This window comes from Grampus griseus, assembly GCF_964374135.1.
Source record: "Grampus griseus genome assembly, chromosome: 8".
NCBI lineage: Eukaryota > Metazoa > Chordata > Mammalia > Artiodactyla > Delphinidae > Grampus > Grampus griseus.
In genome coordinates this window covers 49068415-49085888 of record NC_139002.1, presented here as the reverse complement: position 1 = coordinate 49085888, position 17474 = coordinate 49068415, and positions in this window count along the sequence as shown.

The following is a 17474-nucleotide window of genomic DNA, read 5'->3' as shown; positions in this document are numbered from 1 at the left end:
TTCCCCCTTCTTCTCCTTAGGTGGCAGATAAGAGGGTGGGAACTACACTGGCCATTTTGCAACCATGAGAAGAACCTGAAAATAGAAACCCCTGTTAAGGAAGTGGAACAGCTAGATGGGGCAGCAGACTGCAGCATCAAGAATATTTTCGGATCTGAGAGATACCAGAGTATGCTTGCATGCTGGTATGAGCCATCGAGGAGAGAGATGGGTGGAGAAGAGCCCAGGGGATAATGACAGGACTGCAGCTCTTAAAAAGGCATGCATAGAGTGAGCGTGGGTGTCTGTTGATGAATTGGCCTTTGATAGGCTTCTGCAGAGGGTTTAGGACACCTCCCAACGTTCTTTCCTGAGGAAACTTTCTCCAGCAACTCTGACATTCCATTGCTCTTTCCATCCTTCATCCTTTTCCCTATGGACTAGAGTCACCTGTCTCTTCCTTCCTAAATTCATTCCCCATGCTGCTGCCAGAGTGAATATTCCAAACTGCAAATATGACTTTAGAAGACTGTGTAGCTCCTTGTCATCCAAGGATGAAGCTGTACTCACTTGCCTCACATTTAAGACATTCTCTTTCTAAGACAAATACCATATGATTTCATTTACATGTGGGATCTAAAATACGACACAAATGAACGTATCTACGAAAGAGAAACAGACTCGCAGACATAGGGAACAGACTTGTGGTTGCCAAGGCGGGAGGAATGTAGGGGAGGGATGGATTGGGAGTTTGGGATTAGCAGAGGCAAAAGATTATATATAGAATGGTTAAACAACAAGGTCCTACTGTATAGCACAGGGAACTACATTCAATATCCTGTGATATACCATAATGGAAAAGAATATAAAAAAGAATGTATATATATATGTATAACTGAGCCACAGATATACAGCAGAAATTAACACAACATTGTAAATCCACTATACTTCAATTAAAAAAAAAAAGTCATTCTCTTTCTGGCTCTTCTTTCCAGCTTCCTATCTTCAACATTTCATTAACCACTCTGAGTACCAACAATGCCTGGTTATTGGCATTTCCCTAACGGTGCATTATCTTTCCCACATCTATACCTTTCTTCATGCTTTCTCCCTTTACTGATATCCTTCTTCCTTTCTCTTTCACTTACGTAGTTTCAAGGCACAGCTCAAATGCCAGCTGTGATGTGTCCAGAGGGAATTAGTTGTTCTTTCCTCTCATTTTTGCAAGAGCAGCTGTCCTCCTCTGCCCTTCAGACTGGTGATATAGCTTTTCCTGTTGGCCCCCTCCCACTGGATTGTAAGCTCTTGAGGCTAGAGGCCCTGACTGATTCATCTTTTTTTTTTTTTTTTTAACATTTTTATTGGAGTAAAATTGCTTTACAATGATGTGTTAGTTTCTGCTTTATAACAAAGTGAATCAGTTATACATATACAAATATCCCCATATCTCTTCGCTTTTGCGTCTACCTCCCTCCCACCCTCCCTATCCCACCCCTCTAGGTGGTCACAAAGCACCGAGCTGATCTCCCTGTGCTATGCAGCTGCTTCCCACTAGCTATCTACCTTACGTTTGGTAGTGTATATATGTCCATGCCACTCTCTCACTTCGTCCCAGCTTACCCTTCCCCCTCCCTGTGTCCTCAAGTCCATTCTCTACATCTGCATCTTTATTCCTGTCCTGCTCCTACATTCTTCAGAACCATATATATATATATATATATATATATATATATATATATATAGTTGTTGTTGTTGTTGTTCCATATATCTGTGTTAGCATACTGGATTTGTTTTTCTTTCTGACTTACTTCACTCTGTATGACAAACTCTAGGTCCATCCACCTCACTACAAATAACTCAATTTCATTTCTTTTTTGGCTGAGTAATATTCCATTGTATATATGTGCCACATCTTCTTTATCCATTCATCTGTCGACGAACACTTAGGTTGCTTCCATGTGCTGCAATGAACATTGTGGTACATGACTCTTTTTGAATTATGGTTTTCTCAGGGTATATGCCCAGTAGTGGGATTGCTGGGTCACATGGTAGTTCTATTTTTAGTTTTTTGAGGAACCTCCATACTGTTCTCCATAGTGGCTGTTATCAATTTACATTCCCACCAAGAGTGCAAGAGGGTTCCCTTTTCTCCACACCCTCTCCAGCATTTATTGCTTGTAGATTTTTTGATGATGGCCATTCTGACTGGTGCGAGGTGATACCTCATTGTAGTTTTGATCTGCATTTCTCTAATGATTAGTGATGTTGAGCATTCTTTCATGTGTTTGTTGGCAATCTGTATATCTTCTTTGGAGAAATGTCTATTTAGGTCTTCTGCCCATTTTTCGATTGGGTTGTTTGTTTTTTTGATGTTGAGCTGCTTGTATATTTTGTCAGTTGCTTCCTTTGCAAATATTGTCTCCCATTCTGAGGGTTGTCTTTTCGTCTTGTTTATGGTTTCCTTTGCTGTGCAAAAGCTTTTAAGTTTCATTAGGTCCTGTTTATTTTCATTTTTACTTCCATTTCTCTAGGAGGTGGGTCAAAAAGGATCTTGCTATGATTTATGTCATAGAGTGTTCTATGTTTTCCTCTAAGAGTTTTATAGTGTCTTGCCTTACATTTAGATCTTTTATCCATTTTGAGTTTATTTTTGCGTATGGGGTTAGGGAGTGTTGTAATTTCATTCTTTTACATGTAGCTGTCCAGTTTTCTCAGCACCACTTACTGAAAAGGCTGTCCATTCTCCACTGTATATTCTTGCCTCCTTTATCAAAGATAGGGTGACCATATGTGCGTGGGTTTATCTCTGGGCTTCTGTCTTGTTCCATTGATCTATATTTCTGTTTTTGTGCCACTACCACACTGTCTGGATTACTGTAGTTTTGTAGTATAGTCTGAAGTCCGGGAGCCTCATTCCTCTAGCTCTGTGTTTCTTTCTCAAGATTGCTTTGGCTATTCAGGGTTTTTTGTGTTTCCATACAAATTGTGAAATTTTTTGTTCTAGCTCTGTGAAAAATGTCATTGGTAGTTTCATAGGGATTGCATTGAATCTGTAGTTTACTTTGGGTAGTACAGTCATTTTCACAATATTCATTCTTCCAATCCAAGAACATGGTATATCTCTACATCTGTTTGTACCTCTTTAATTTCTTTGATCAGTGTCTTATAGTTTTCTGCATACAGGTCTTTTGTCTCCTTAGGTAGGTTTATTCCTAGGTATTTTATTCTTTTTCTTGCAGTGATAAAAGGGAGTGTTTCCTTAATTTCTCTTTCAGATTTTTCATTATTAGTGTATAAGAATGCAAGAGATTTTTGTGCATTAATCTTGTATCCTGCTACTTTACCAAATTCATTGATTAGCTCTAGTACTTTCCTGGTGGAGTCTTTAGGATTCTCTATGTATAGTATCATGTCATTTGCAAACAATGACAGCTTTACTTCTTCTTTTCTGATTTGTATTCTTTTATTTCTTTTTCTTCTCTGATTGCTGTGGCTAAAACTTCCAAAACTATGTTGAATAATAGTGGTGAGAGTGGGTAACCTTGTCTTGTTCCTGATCTTAGTGGAAATGGTTTCAGTTTTTCACCATTGAGGATGATGTTGGCTGTGGGTTTGTCATATACGGCCTTTATCATGTCGAGGAAAGTTCCCTCTCTGCCTACTTTCTGGAGGGTTTTTACCATAAATCAGTGTTGAATTTTGTCAAAAGCTTTCTCTGCATCTATTGAGATGATCATATGGTTTATATCCTTCAATTTGTTAATACGGTGTATCACATTGATTGATTTGCATATATTGAAGAATCCTTGCATTCCTGGGATAAACCCCACTTGATCATGGTGTATGATCCTTTAATGTGGTGTTAGATTCTGTTTGCTAGTATTTTGTTGAGGATTTTTGAATCTATGTTCATCAGTGATATTGGTCTGCAGTTGTCTTTATTTGTGACATCTTTGTCTCGTTTTGGTATCAGGGTGATGGTGGCCTTGTAGAATGAGTTTTGGAGTGTTCCTCCCTCTGCTATATTTTGGAAGAGTTTGAGAAGGATAGTTGTTAGCTCTTCTCTAAATGTTTGAAAGAATTTGCCTGTGAAGCCATCTGGTCCTGGGCTTCTGTTTGTTGGAAGATTTTTAATCACAGTTTCAATTTCAGTACTTGTGATTGGTCCGTTCATATTTTCTATTTCTTCCTGGTCCAGTCTCGGAAGGTTATGAATTTCTAACAATTTGTCCATTTCTTCCAGGTTGTCCGTTTTATTGGCATATAGTTGCTTGTAGTAATTTCTCATGATCCTTTGTATTTCTGCAGTGTCAGTTGTTACTTCCCCTTTTTCATTTCTAATTCTCTTGATTTGAGTCTTCTCCATTTTCTTCATGATTAGCCTGGCTAATGGTTTATCAATTATGTATATCTTCTCAAAGAACCAGCTTTTAATTTTGATGATCTTTGCTCTCGTTTCCTTCATTTCTTTTTCATTTATTTCTGATCTGATCTTTATGATTTCTTTTCTTCTGCTAACTTTGGGATTTTTTTGTTCTTCTTTCTCTAATTGCTTTAGGTGTAAAGTTAGGTTGTTTATTTGAGATGTTTCTTGTTTCTTAAGGTAGGATTGTATTGCTATAAACTTCCCTCTTAGAACTGCTTTTGCTGCATCCCATAAGTTTTGCGTCATCGTGTTTTCATTGTCATTTGTTTCTAGGTATTTTTTGATTTCCCCTTTGAATTTTTCAGTAATCTCTTGGTTATTAAGTAGTGTATTGTTTAGGTTCCATGTGTTTGTAATTTTTACAGATTTTTTTCCTGTAATTGATATCTAGTCTCATAGCGTTGTGGTCAGAAAAGCTATCTGATATGGTTTCAATTTTCTTAAATTTACCAAGGCTTGATTTGTGACCCAAGATATGATTTATTCTGGAGAATGTTCCATGAGCACTTGAGAAGAAAGTGTATTCTGTTGTTTTTGGACGGAATGTCCTTTAAATATAAATTAAGTCCATCTTGTTTAATGTATCATTTAAAGCTTGTGTTTCCTTATTTATTTTCATTTTGGATGATTTGTCCATTGGTGAAAGTGGGATGTTAAAGTCCCCTACTATGATTGTGTTACTGTAAATTTCCCCTTTTATGGCTGTTAGTATTTGTCTTATGTATTGAGGTGCTCCTATGTTGGGTGCATAAATATTTACAGTTGTTATATCTTCTTCTTGGATTGATCCCTTGATCATTATGTAGTGTCCTTCTTTTTCTCTTGTAATAGTCTTTAAAGTCTATTTTGTCTGATATAAGAATTGCTACTCCAGCTTTCTTTTGATTTCCATTTGCATGGAATATCTTTTTCTATCCTCTCACTTTCAGTCTGTATGTGTCCTTAGGTCTGAAGTGGGTCTCTTGTAGACAGCATATATACAGGTCTTGTTTTTGTATCCTTTCAGCCAGTGTATGTCTTTTGGTTGGAGCATTTAATCCATTTACATTTAAGGTAATTATCGATATGTATGTTCCTATTATCATTTTCTTAACTGTTTTGGGTTTGTTACTGTAGGTCTTTTCCTTCTCTTGTGTTTCCTGCCTAAAGAAGTTCCTTTAGCATTTGTTGCAAAGCTGGTTTGGTGGTGCTGAATTTTCTTGGCTTTTGCTTGTCTGTAAAGGTTTTAATTTCTCTGTCAAATCTGAATGAGAGCCTTGCTGGATAGAGTAATCTTGGTTTTTCCCTTTCATCACTTTAAATGTGTCCTGCCAGTTCCTTCTGGTTTGCAGAGTTTCTTCTGAAAGATCAGCTGTTAATGTTATTGAGATTCTCTTATATGTTATTTGTTGTTTTTCCCTTGCTGCTTTTAATATGTTTTCTTTGTATTTAACTTTTGATAGTTTGATTAATATGTGTCTTGGCATGTTTCTCCTTGGATTTGTCCTGTATGGGACTCTCCATTCTTCCTGGACTTGATTAACTATTTCCTTTCCCATATTAGGGAAGTTTTCAACTATAATCTCTTCAAATATTTTCTCAGTCCCTTTCTTTTTCTCTTCTTCTTCTCGGACCCCTATAATTCAAATGTTGGTGTGTTTAATATTATCCCAGAGGTCTCTGAGACTGTCCTCAATTCTTTTCATTCTTTTTTCTTTATTCTGCTCTGCAGTAGTTATTTCCACTATTTTATCTTCCAGGTCACTTATCTGTTCTTCTGCCTCAGTTAGTCTGCTATTGATCGCTTCTAGAGAATTTTTAATTTCATTTATTGTGATGTTCATGACTGTTTGTTCGCTCTTTTCTTCTTCTAGGTCCTTGTTAAATGTTTCTTGTATTTTCTCCATTCTATTTCCAAGAATTTGGATCATCTTTACTATCATTTTTCTGAATTCTTTTTTAGGTAGACTGCGTATTTCTTATTCATTTGTTAGGTCTTGTGGGTTTTTACCTTGCTCCTTTATCGGCTGTGTGTTTCTTTGTCTTCTCATTTTGCTTAACTTACTGTGTTTGGGGTCTCCTTTTCGCAGGCTGCATGTTCGTAGTTCCCATTGTTTTTGGTGTCTGCTCCCAGTGGCTAAGGTTGGTTCAGTGGATTGTGTAGGCTTTTGGTGGAGGGGACTAGTGCCTGTGTTCTGGTGGATGAGGCTGGATCTTGTCTTTCTGATGGGCAGGTCCACGTCCGGTGGTGTGTTTTGGGGTTTCTGTGACTTTAGTATGATTTTAGGCAGCCTCTCTGCTAATGGGTGGGATTGTGTTCCTGTCTTGCTAGTTGTTTGGCATAGGATGTCCAGCACTGTAGCTTGCTGGTCGTTGAGTGGAGCTGGGTCTTGGCATTGAGATGGAGATCACTGGGAGATTTTCGCCTTTTTGATATTACGTGGAGCTGGGAGGTCTCTGGTGGACCAACGTCCTGAACTTGGCTCTCCCACCTCAGAGGAACAGCCCTTATGCGTGGCTGGAGCACCAAGAGCCTGTCATCCACATGGCTCAGAATGAAAGGAAGAAAAGAAAGGAAGGAAGGAAGGAAGGAAGGAAGAAAAATAAAATAGTACTAAATTTTTTTTAAAGTTATTAAAATAAAAAACAAAAAATCATTATTAAAAATTTTTTAAAGTAATTTAAAAAGAAAGAAAGAAAGAACAACCAAACCAAAAAACAAATTCACCAATGATAACAAGCACTGAAAACTATACCAAAAAAAAAAAAAAACCGGACAGACAGAACCCTAGGACAAATGGTAAAAGCAAAGCTATATAGACAAAATCACACAGAGAAGGATACACATACACACTCACAAAAAGAGAAAAAGGGAAAAAAATATATATATGTCGTTGCTCCCAAAGTCCATCTCCTCAATTTGGGATGATTCGTCGTCTATTCAGGTACTCCACAGATGCAGGGTACATTAAGTTGATTGTGGAGATTTAATCCGCTGCTCCTGAGGCTGCTGGGAGAGATTTCCCTTTCTCTCCTTTGTTCGCACACCTCCCAGGGTTCAGCTTGGGATTTGGACCCGCCTCTGCGTGTAGGTCGCCTGAGGGCATCTGTTCTTTGCTCAGACAGGACGGGGTTAAAGGAGCCACTGATTCGGGGGCTTCACAGCTCCGTCCCACTGGTGCAGGTCCCGTCCCTATTCTTTTTTTTTTTTTTTTTTTGCGGTACGCGGGCCTCTCACTGTTGTGGCCTCTCCCATTGCGGAGCACAGGCTCCGATGCGCAGGCTCAGCGGCCATGGCTCACGGGCCCAGCCGCTCCACGGCATGTGGGATCCTCCCGGACCGGGGCACGAACCCGCATCCCCTGCATCAGCAGGCGGACTCTCAACCACTGCGCCACCAGGGAAGCGCCTGTCCCTATTCTTTTGTTTCTGTTTTTTCTTTTTTCTTTTGCCCTACCCAGGTACGTGGGGGGTTTCTTGCCTTTTGGGAGGTCTGAGGTCTTCTGCCAGCGTTCAGTAGGTGTTCTGTAGGACACCTACAGAACACCTGTAGTAGCGTTCTGTAGGTTGTTCCACATGTAGATGTATTTCTGATGTATCTGTGGGGAGGAAGGTGATCTCCCTGTCTTACTCTTCTGCCATCTTGAAGCTCCTCCTCCTGATTCATCTTTGTAGTCTTGCTCCTCTCCATTCTGCTCAATAAATATTTGTTGAATGAATGATTGCTTTCTGGACCAAGCCTCCCTGTTTACTAAGAGGAAAGCTGTGAACATCTGTTGTGTTGCCTGTTGAGCATCCCTTCCCTCTTTCTATTAACAGTATCCTTCCTTCCTTGAGAGCCTGCAGCTCTTCCATTCCCACCAGCTGGAGTCCTCTCCCCACCCCCACCCCAGGCTCCTGCTGCGGCTCCTCTGTGAGCTGCCCAGGGGTCTTCCATTAACACTTCTTTTCTTGACTAAGTTGGCTGGAATTTATGGGTCAGAGAGACCACATGAAATATAACTTTATTTTAGGACAATATTGAAGAGTTAGTCCCTTGCAATACTTTCAACAATTCCCTTTAAATAAGGCTTACTCTTCTTAGGTAAAAAAATCTGTTGCTCAGACTTCTGACCACAGTCCTGCTCCGCTCCAAGATGGCTCTCAGGTGAGTGGGTTGTGGCTTACTCTGTCCTCTTTGCAGGTAGAAGGAAAGGGTTCTTTGGGTTCACGTGATATTCTCTGGCCTCCCTGGTCTCCACAGCAGCATCTCTTGTTTCCATGACAGTGTTCCTTGCCCACTAGAGGGATGCTTGCCCTGCTGGCATCTGTGTCTGAAGCCAAAGCTGGCATTGCTTGTAATCTGGTTTTGCAAGGCTTGGCAGAGGCTGCAGTACTTCCTAGTTGCCACACTCACCTCATCACTGATGGCTCTAAAACCTTCGCATATCCTCCATTGGCTTCTGGTTGGGGTGAGATCGGATGTGGGGTGGGGTTCATCTTTCTCTGCTGAATCACCCCTGACCACAGTTGGTTGGAAAGCAGGCTCTCAGACTCAGCTACCTCCTGCTTCCCCATTTCAGGGTTCAGTGGAAGCTCCTGTGTTCCAACAAATCCCATGGGAAGAGAGAGCAGCTAGAGAGAGGCTGTAGCACTGAGCTTCTTTCACGTGGCCAATCCCCAAATTCTTATGGACATGTCAGGGAACCTGGCCCACCAGGCAACCTCCTCCCAGGGTCCCAAATAGGGAGTGGGCCAGGAACCCTCTGCCCTAATTATTCTCTTCAACTTGTCAGGGTTGCAGCCCGGGCAGAGGAATGGAGCACAGTTTGTCTACCTCTCCAACTCTGTTTCTTCTCTTCTGCCTTCAGCCCACCCTCTGTCTTCAATATAACCTTGGATTATAAAGGATGGGCTTCACTTTTGCTTCTATCTTATATCCTGTCTTTTCTGCTTGTAGTTTTATGGCTATCTTATTTACACCATGGGAAAAATTCTATATCAAGCTGACATGTGAAATGGGGACAGGGGCTTCCCTGGTGGTATAGTGGTTAAGAATTGCCTGCTAACGCAGGGGACACAGGTTTCAGCCCTGGTCCGGGAAGATCCCACATGCTGCAGAGCAACTAAGCCCATGTGCCACAACTACTGAGCCTATGCTCTAGAGCCCACAACTATTTAGCCTGCATGCCACAACTACTGAAGCCTGCGTGTCTAGAGCCCGTGCTCCGCAACAAGAGAAGCCACCGCAGCGAGAAGCCTGCACACCTCAACGAAGAGTAGCTCCCGCTCACTGCAACTAGAGAAAGCCTGCGTGTAGCAACGAAGACCCAATGCAGCCAAAAATAAATACATAAAAGAAATTTATATAAAAGAAAGGGAACAAAATAAATTTAGACTTTATTGCCTTGCCTTATAATGTCAGCAGCTGACTGTTACCTTTCTCTGCATTCCTTCTTTAAGGATTCAATTTTCCCTCTGTCTACCCCACCCCTCACCAGCTGCCAAGAAAGGTGAGTAACTTGGCTGACTATGGAGAAAATCGGGTCATGTGCATGTAAATCTACGTTTGTATTTCTCAGATTATTTCCTTTATACCTTTGACTAAAGAACCCTAGCTGATATAAGCAGCGTGATACACCATTCACAATTTGCCTGTGGATAATTTAATCTTTCCTTTTTGCTAAGGCCTTTCCAAGAATTACCCCAAAGAGAGTTGATCAAGAGTATGAGAAACAGATGGGACCATCACACTGGGAGCAGGAGACTCAAGTCAGGTTTGGTGAGCAGAAGCTAATCCCTTCTGATTCCATGAAGTGATGCAAAACACCCTGGAACCCAGATGCCAACTGTGGAGACTGTGGGAAGCAGGGGCAAGAGATCTGACAATTCTAAACCACTGGATAAATCACTGCATTTGACTGAGCTTAAACATGATTAGGATGTGAGGCAAGTTGAGGGCTCAGAGTTAATACATTAAAATGGTAATAGATAAGCAAAGAAAGAAACGATCTGAATCCTCACATTTTTGACTGTGAAAATTATATCTCTCATATGAGGTTGGATTTGTTGCCCTTTCAATCAGTTACTCACTATGTTTCCATGCTTTGGATGTGGGAAATACTGGAAGAATTATAATGAAGATGTTTATCATCAAGTTTGGGAAGAAGTAGGAGCCTAAGGTAATTAAGAGACTATTAAAAGCCAAAATGTGAAAGATCTGAAGGTTCTTTAGGACTTCCCCCAAGCAGAGGGTCCCACCCTGGATCAGTTAGTCCAAATGAAATAAAGATAGGAAAAATGACTGGCATTGGGTTTCCCACTGTGGGGGTAGGAGGTTACAGACAAGCAAGGGGAGGAGGCTAGAATGATCTATGTGGTAATGGATTAGAGTGGAGACATCAGTATGAACTCATGTTTAGCTTAATAGAGAGGTGATTACATTTAGAAACATTTTAGGTATGTATATTATACAAGTTAATACATACACATTTATGTCCTTGTTCTGGCAGCCTGGGAAATGACACCTCAGTAGCCGTGAGAGCATCTAACCCCTAGATCTCAGGTTTCTTTCCCCCACCTTCAATATATGCTTATTTATGAAATTAAGAGCAAAATATGTACATACACAAAACACTCAGAGACACCAAAGGACCCTAAGGCCTCAGATTAAATACACCCCCAACCGCAAGCAGGGGTTCATAGAAACAGTAAGCCAGACGCCCTCCCCCTCCCATATTCAGAACTGATTCACGCGGGAGAAGGCAGATGAGGGCAGGGAAGAGGGAAGGCGAGAATCCGCCCACGGGCAGAAGAAAGTCACACCCCTTGCGGCACTCACCCCAAACTTTTCCTATAAAAATTTTCCCCAAAAAACCATCAGGGAGTTTGGGGTTTCTGAGCACGAGCCATCCTGTACCCTTGCTTGGCTCTGCAATAAACCAGAGTTTGCTCCAAACTCTGATGTTTCTGTTTCTTTGATCTGATTGTGCATCAGGCCCGCGGAATACTCCACCGAGGCCACGAGCAGAGCCGCCGCGAGGCCCAGAGGCGGGGTCAGAGGAGAGGCCTTCCCCAGGCTGCCCTGGCTCCGGCTCCCCCTCCCCCCACCAACACTGCCTCAGACACAAAGCCGGTACTAGGCCTCACAGTGTTTCCTCACCTCTCCAGGTCCCAGCCAGTGGCCTGGGGGCTTTGGCAGACCCTGGTGATGCCCCCGAGGCTCCCTGAGGCTTCCTCTCTCCGATGGCTCAGCACTTCTCTCACCTTTCACTCCTGACGCCTTTCTCGCCAGTACCTTGAGCTTAGGCCTAGAAACCACCCCCTGCCACTCTCGGATCCTCACCAGGCGCCGGCAACACCTCCTGGCGAGATCTCAGTTCCTAATACCAATCTCCAGTGAAAGGAACCAGGGTGCCTTGGAGAAATGGCTCGTTCTAGGATTCAGGCAGGAAATCTACAAAATGAGCCTGAATCTCTTGTAGAGCCAGAAAGTAAGAAAGTGCTCAAAAAACATCCACAATGACGTGGGTATGCCAGAGGAACGCAGGAGCCAAATGAACACGCTCCCAAGGGCCGAACCTGAAGCAATCTGAGTAACAAAACAAAGTGTTATTGGATTATAACCGAAAATTTAGAATATCTACTAGTCTCTGCTGATAGAAACAAATTATTGACTAAATAAACGGGGGAGAATAGACAAATCTCCTGTGCTCCTTAGCCCTCAAGGACTTGAAGCATAACTCCCTTCTAATTAAGGGCAGGCTGTGTCCAGTGACTTCCTTCCAAAGAATGCAGCATGAAAAGGGGGATGAAAGTAACTTCACAGCAGAAAAACTTGAAAAAGCCTACCTCAGCCAGGTGGACAAGGTCAACATCAACAGTGATTAAGTCATGCACCCTTAATCCGCTGTAATGAGAATGGCTCTTCAGCTCTGTGAGCATCCTTCCAAAAACTCATAATCCCAGTCGAATCATGAGAAAACATCAGATGAATCCCAAGTGAGGGACATTCTATAAAATACCTGATCACTCCTCAAAACAGTCACAAAAACAAGATAAGTCTGAGGAACTGTCACAGCCAAGAAGACAGGAGACACGATGATGAAATGTTAATATGGTGTCCTGGATGGAATCCAGGAAGAGAAAAAGGTAAAAACTAAGGCAATCTGAATACAGTACGGTCTTCAGTTAACAACATATCAACATCAGCCCATTGATTGTGACAAGTAGTTATGGGCTGCACCCTGCAGGCCTACACGGCCTGCACTTGCCCAGCTTTAAGACCAAAGAAAGAGCCCAGAGTCAGCAACAGAGATATCAATGGTTAATGGATAGGGTGCTTACCTGCCTGGAGAAAGGCCCTGGAGTGACACCCAACTGTGTGCAGCTATCAGCGGGGAGGACATGGCGGCAGGCTTTGCTCCTGGGGGTGGGGGAAGGGGAGGTTGCCAGTTATAGGTTGGCTCATTAGTTACCAGGGAAACTAGCAGAGGGGCACGCCCCTCACCTCCCCTTTGATAAGAACAAGCATCAGCTGAGGCAGGGGCAAGCTTGTAGCAAGGTGAGTCAGGTGCATAGGCTGTAGGTGAAGCAGGGACTGGTGAAGCAGGGAATGGACAGAGAGCAAGCAAACAGCCATCCTGAGTGGCCTGACCATAGAGTAGTTAATAGAGGGAATTGGCTGGAGAGTATATGGGAATTCTCTGTACTATATTTGGAATTTTCCTGTAAATCTAAAACTATTCTAAAATAAAGAGTTTATTTTAAAGTGACTGGCATTGCAACATGTGGCAGGGTGGGAAAAAATTACTGCTAAACTGGAATAACTTTTTGTCTTTCTCATGTGATAACCAGGGATGTTTCTTTGCCTTTTGACAGTGACTCATTCCGAGCTTGGAGCTCAGGGGCCGGTGACCCAGGTAGGAAGCAGATGGCTGGCTGCTTGTCCATCAGGCCAGCCTTCTGGGCCTTTACTTGGTAATCACTGCTCCAAAGCAGATCCTTAATTAACATTAATGAAGCTTGTCTGGTGTAGCAGTAAAGGACACTGAATGAGGGAGGCTAAAGCCTGAGCTCGAGACCCAGCTCTGCCACCAGCCGTGCGACTGGTGGGGGAGTCTCTTCTTCCTGCAACCCTGATTTATTCGCCTCTAAGATGGAGAAGCAAATGGCCTTGTCTTTTCACAGGGTATGAGGACTAATGAATAAACAGACTCTCAAACGTCTAACAGCGTCAAATTTCTATCAGTAGGATTTGCTGATAGCACAGGGTGATACTTGGCCACATCATTGTTGGGGGAACCACTGACTGAAACCGCCCCCCACTAGCCAGGCAAGATGGTAACCACTTGCATGAGTTATGTTACAACAGGGGGTCCTGGTAAGGAACGCGGAACTAACAAGTAACCACCGACCGGAAGAACGAGGGAAAGGTCAAAAGGAGAGAGGAGGGCTTCCCTGGTGGCGCAGTGGTTGAGAGTCCGCCTGCTGATGCAGGGGACGCGGGTTCGCGCTCCAGTCCGGGGGAATCCCGCATGCCGCGGGGCGGCTGGGCCCGTGAGCCATGGCCGCTGAGCCTGCGCGTCCGGAGCCTGTGCTCCGCAACGGGAGAGGCCACAACAGTGAGAGGCCCGCGTACCCAAAAAAAACAAGGAGAGAGGATATGCCAGTCCATATGTTCTACCAACCTCCCAGAATCCTTCTCTCTGGAATACATCTTAGCTGAGTGATGCGTGTGCCACCAGGAAGGGCCCTGAGTCAGAACGATTGGCCAGAGACAACCCGGAAACTAACCCGACAACCCGGAAACTAACCCGATTCCCATAAAACCCGAGATTGCGAGCCACGTGGCAGAGCAGTTCACCTGGGCTCCCTTACTCTCCTGCTCTTCACCCAGCTGCCCCTTCTCAATAAAGTCTCTTGCTTTGTCAGCATGTTTGTCTCCTCGGACAATTCATTTCTGAGTGTTAGACAAGAGCCCACTCTCAGGCCCTGGAAGGGGTCACCCTTCCTGCAACATCATAAGAGAGATTCAGCAATGAACAGTGAGGCCAAACAAACTGCAACGTCGGAGTTTGGAGCAGAGAAGTGTTTATGGGATGGCGAAGCAAAGAGAACAGGTGGCTCCTGCTCAAAACCCCCAGAACTCCCTGATGGTTTTCAGGGAGAAATTTTTATAGGCAAAATTTGGGGTGGGGGCTGCAGGATGTGTGACTTTCTTCTGATTGGTCAGTGGTGAGGTAATAAGGTGGTGCTCCAGGAATCTTGTGCTCAGCCTGAAGTTACCATCCTCCACCTGGTTGGGGGTCTTCGTTCTTCCAGAAGAACTCAAAGATATTGTTACATATATCCCTTGAGGAGGCACCAGGATCCTGCTTTAATTGCTGCACTATGGTTTCTTGACCATTCCTCCTTGGTTTCTGCATTCCCTATTGCCCTGATTAGTAGCTGTCTGGATCTGCCCTTTGGAACTCAGGGAAGGTCTAGGAGGCTGAAGGCTTCATCCTGCAAGTAAGAAATGGAGAACCTGGAAAGGCTTTTGTGCCCAGGAGGGCCCCAAAAGGTGCTGCTTGGTTTCACTTGCAGCTATGAGAAACAAGCATTCTGATTCGAATTTCTGGGTGTTTGTATCCTGTGGTAACATTAAAATAATCATGCAAATCTGAAAAAAAAAAAAAAAAGAAGGTAATAGCAGAAACAGGACTTATTTATCTCATAGGTTTAGGCTGCATATTTACTCTTTTTTTTTTTTTAAAAAAGTTGAGTTTAACTTGCTTTTAGTTTTTATAGAATTTTTTTTTTTAGAATATTTTTGACTTAAGTCTCCAGGTCAGGAAACTACCACTTCCAAGGGAATAAAACCTTGCATGTGGTTCTAAGGAAAGTGTTTTAATGCCCCAAGTTGTAGTAACAGAAAAGAAGGCCTCATTGCACCATTTTACTTTGCAGCAGGTCTTTGATGCCTCAAATACTCAGTGTTACAAAGAAAACGGAAGCTCTCCAGCTCTACAGATTTCCCTAATGAGCGCGGGGATTGTCCTATGTCTTGACTACTTGTCCAAGTTGTTTCTTGCTTCCCGAAATTGTTGCCACCTATTAGGCATACCAGTTCTGGAATACCAACCTCCATATCTCACACTAATCTTACCTGCCCCTCGTCTCCCACCTGGCCAGCTAGCCTGTGCTAATTGTCATCTTAACTGGATATAGGTAAGCCAATCAGGTGGCCAATGTGATTGGATGGGGAGGTGTTTTGTGTGCATCTCAGCCTGTGGATAGTGATACTGTTGGCTCGAAATGCCTCTGGGCACTCACCTGGGCTCACAGGGAGCCCCTACAGATGTCTTCCTTTCCAGAGCCAATGCTGCGATTGGACTGGCCCTTGTGGCTTTTACTGTGATTGGAAAACACCCTTAGCAATAACCCCTTTGAAAGGACAAGATTTCTTACTCACAGATCCTGGAAAACACGTGGCATGCCTGGGGCCACACAGAGAGGCTGTGGATGTGGGGTGTGGCGATGGGGAGAGGGAGAGAGCCGGCGGGGGGTGGGGGAGGGGGGCAGAGAGAGAGAACCTGGCGTTCTGCTTTTATTGGAGTCGAGGGTGGGAGAGCTAGTGTTCCACAGGTTCACTCTTTATTGGTGAAATTTAATACCTAAGAGCCCGAATTAAAGTGAGGAAAGAGAAAAACAAGCAGTCAAAGGGTTAGTTATCAGAGTCAGCCAGAGAAGTCTAAAACGAAGGAAACTTCAGGGGTAGGCGGCCTGGCTCTTCCTCTAGTTGAGTCGCTGGCAGTGTGTTTATTGGAGATAGCTGGATGCCTGGGTAATCAAAAGCTTAATGTTAGGCACTTGCATTACAATTAAAAAAAAAACTCTCAGGGTTTACACCACAGGATGAAATATCTGGGGGTTGACAGATTCAGGAATGCTAGTGAAGAGACTCAGTTTTTTTTTTTTTTTTTTTTTGCAGTATGCAGGCTTCTCACTGTTGTGGCCTCTCCCGTTGCGGAGCACAGGCTCTGGACGTGCAGGCTCAGCGGCCATGGCTCACGGGCCCAGCCGCTCCGCGGCATGTGGGATCCTCCCGAACCGGGGCACGAACCCGTGTCCCCTGCATCGGCAGGCGGACTCTCAACCACTGTGCCACCAGGGAAGCCCGAAGAGACTCAATTTTGACATAAAGGTTCTTCCCAGGGTGTGAGCAACAAGGGCAAATCATGAGCAGGTGTACGTTTGACTCCTAGATGTCAAGGTCTCTCTCCCAAAGTCTTTATGCACTCACTGGTCTGTTTTAGAGCTTCTGTGTTTTAATTCTCTCTCCTCTCTTTAAAAATGCCTCTGCTCCCAGGCCTGCATTCCTTTAGAAGACAGGTTGTGCCCTGTGCATTTGTTTTTTATTTCATCGTCTAGAGCCTGGCTCCAAGCAGGTGGTTACTGTTTGCTGACCAAATGTGTAAGGAATGACGGCAAGATAAATAACTAATAAAAAATGCCAGCTTCTTTGCAGACATTTTTCTTGTGGGGCATTTTAAATTAAGCAACTGCTAGCTCTTCCTTGCCTGAAATGTTCACTTAAATACTCCAGATTTTAATGTTGACTGACCCTAGGTTTAAAACATGGCCTATATCCTTATTACTTTATACCCTGAAGAATTTCAGGTAGTCAAAATCAAACCACCAGTTGTTAAGGAAAAGGATTGTGGATTTGAAGCCAGATTTGGTGGCTGTAGTCAATTAGAATGAGTAATATTATAAAAAGAAATTGGCTTGGAAAGACCAAAGGGAGAGATTTCCTTCACTGGGGGGTTATTCATACCAGAGCTGCTAGATGAGGGAGCACGTCGCACACAGTATTTCTGCTGAAAGGTTACTACTAAGACTAGTAAAGAAACAGGAGTGGCCCATGAAAAATCAAACAATCCAATTAGCATCTGTGGGGAAGGGGACTCTTCCTCCCTCCCCCACCAAGCCCTCTGGTGCCTTTTGGCTGGTTGAATTGAATAATTAAAAGGACATAAGGCAGATTAACAGGAGAAAATCAAATTGTATCACCTACACATGGGGAATTCACATAAGCATGAAGGATACCAAAGACAGTAAGGCAAGA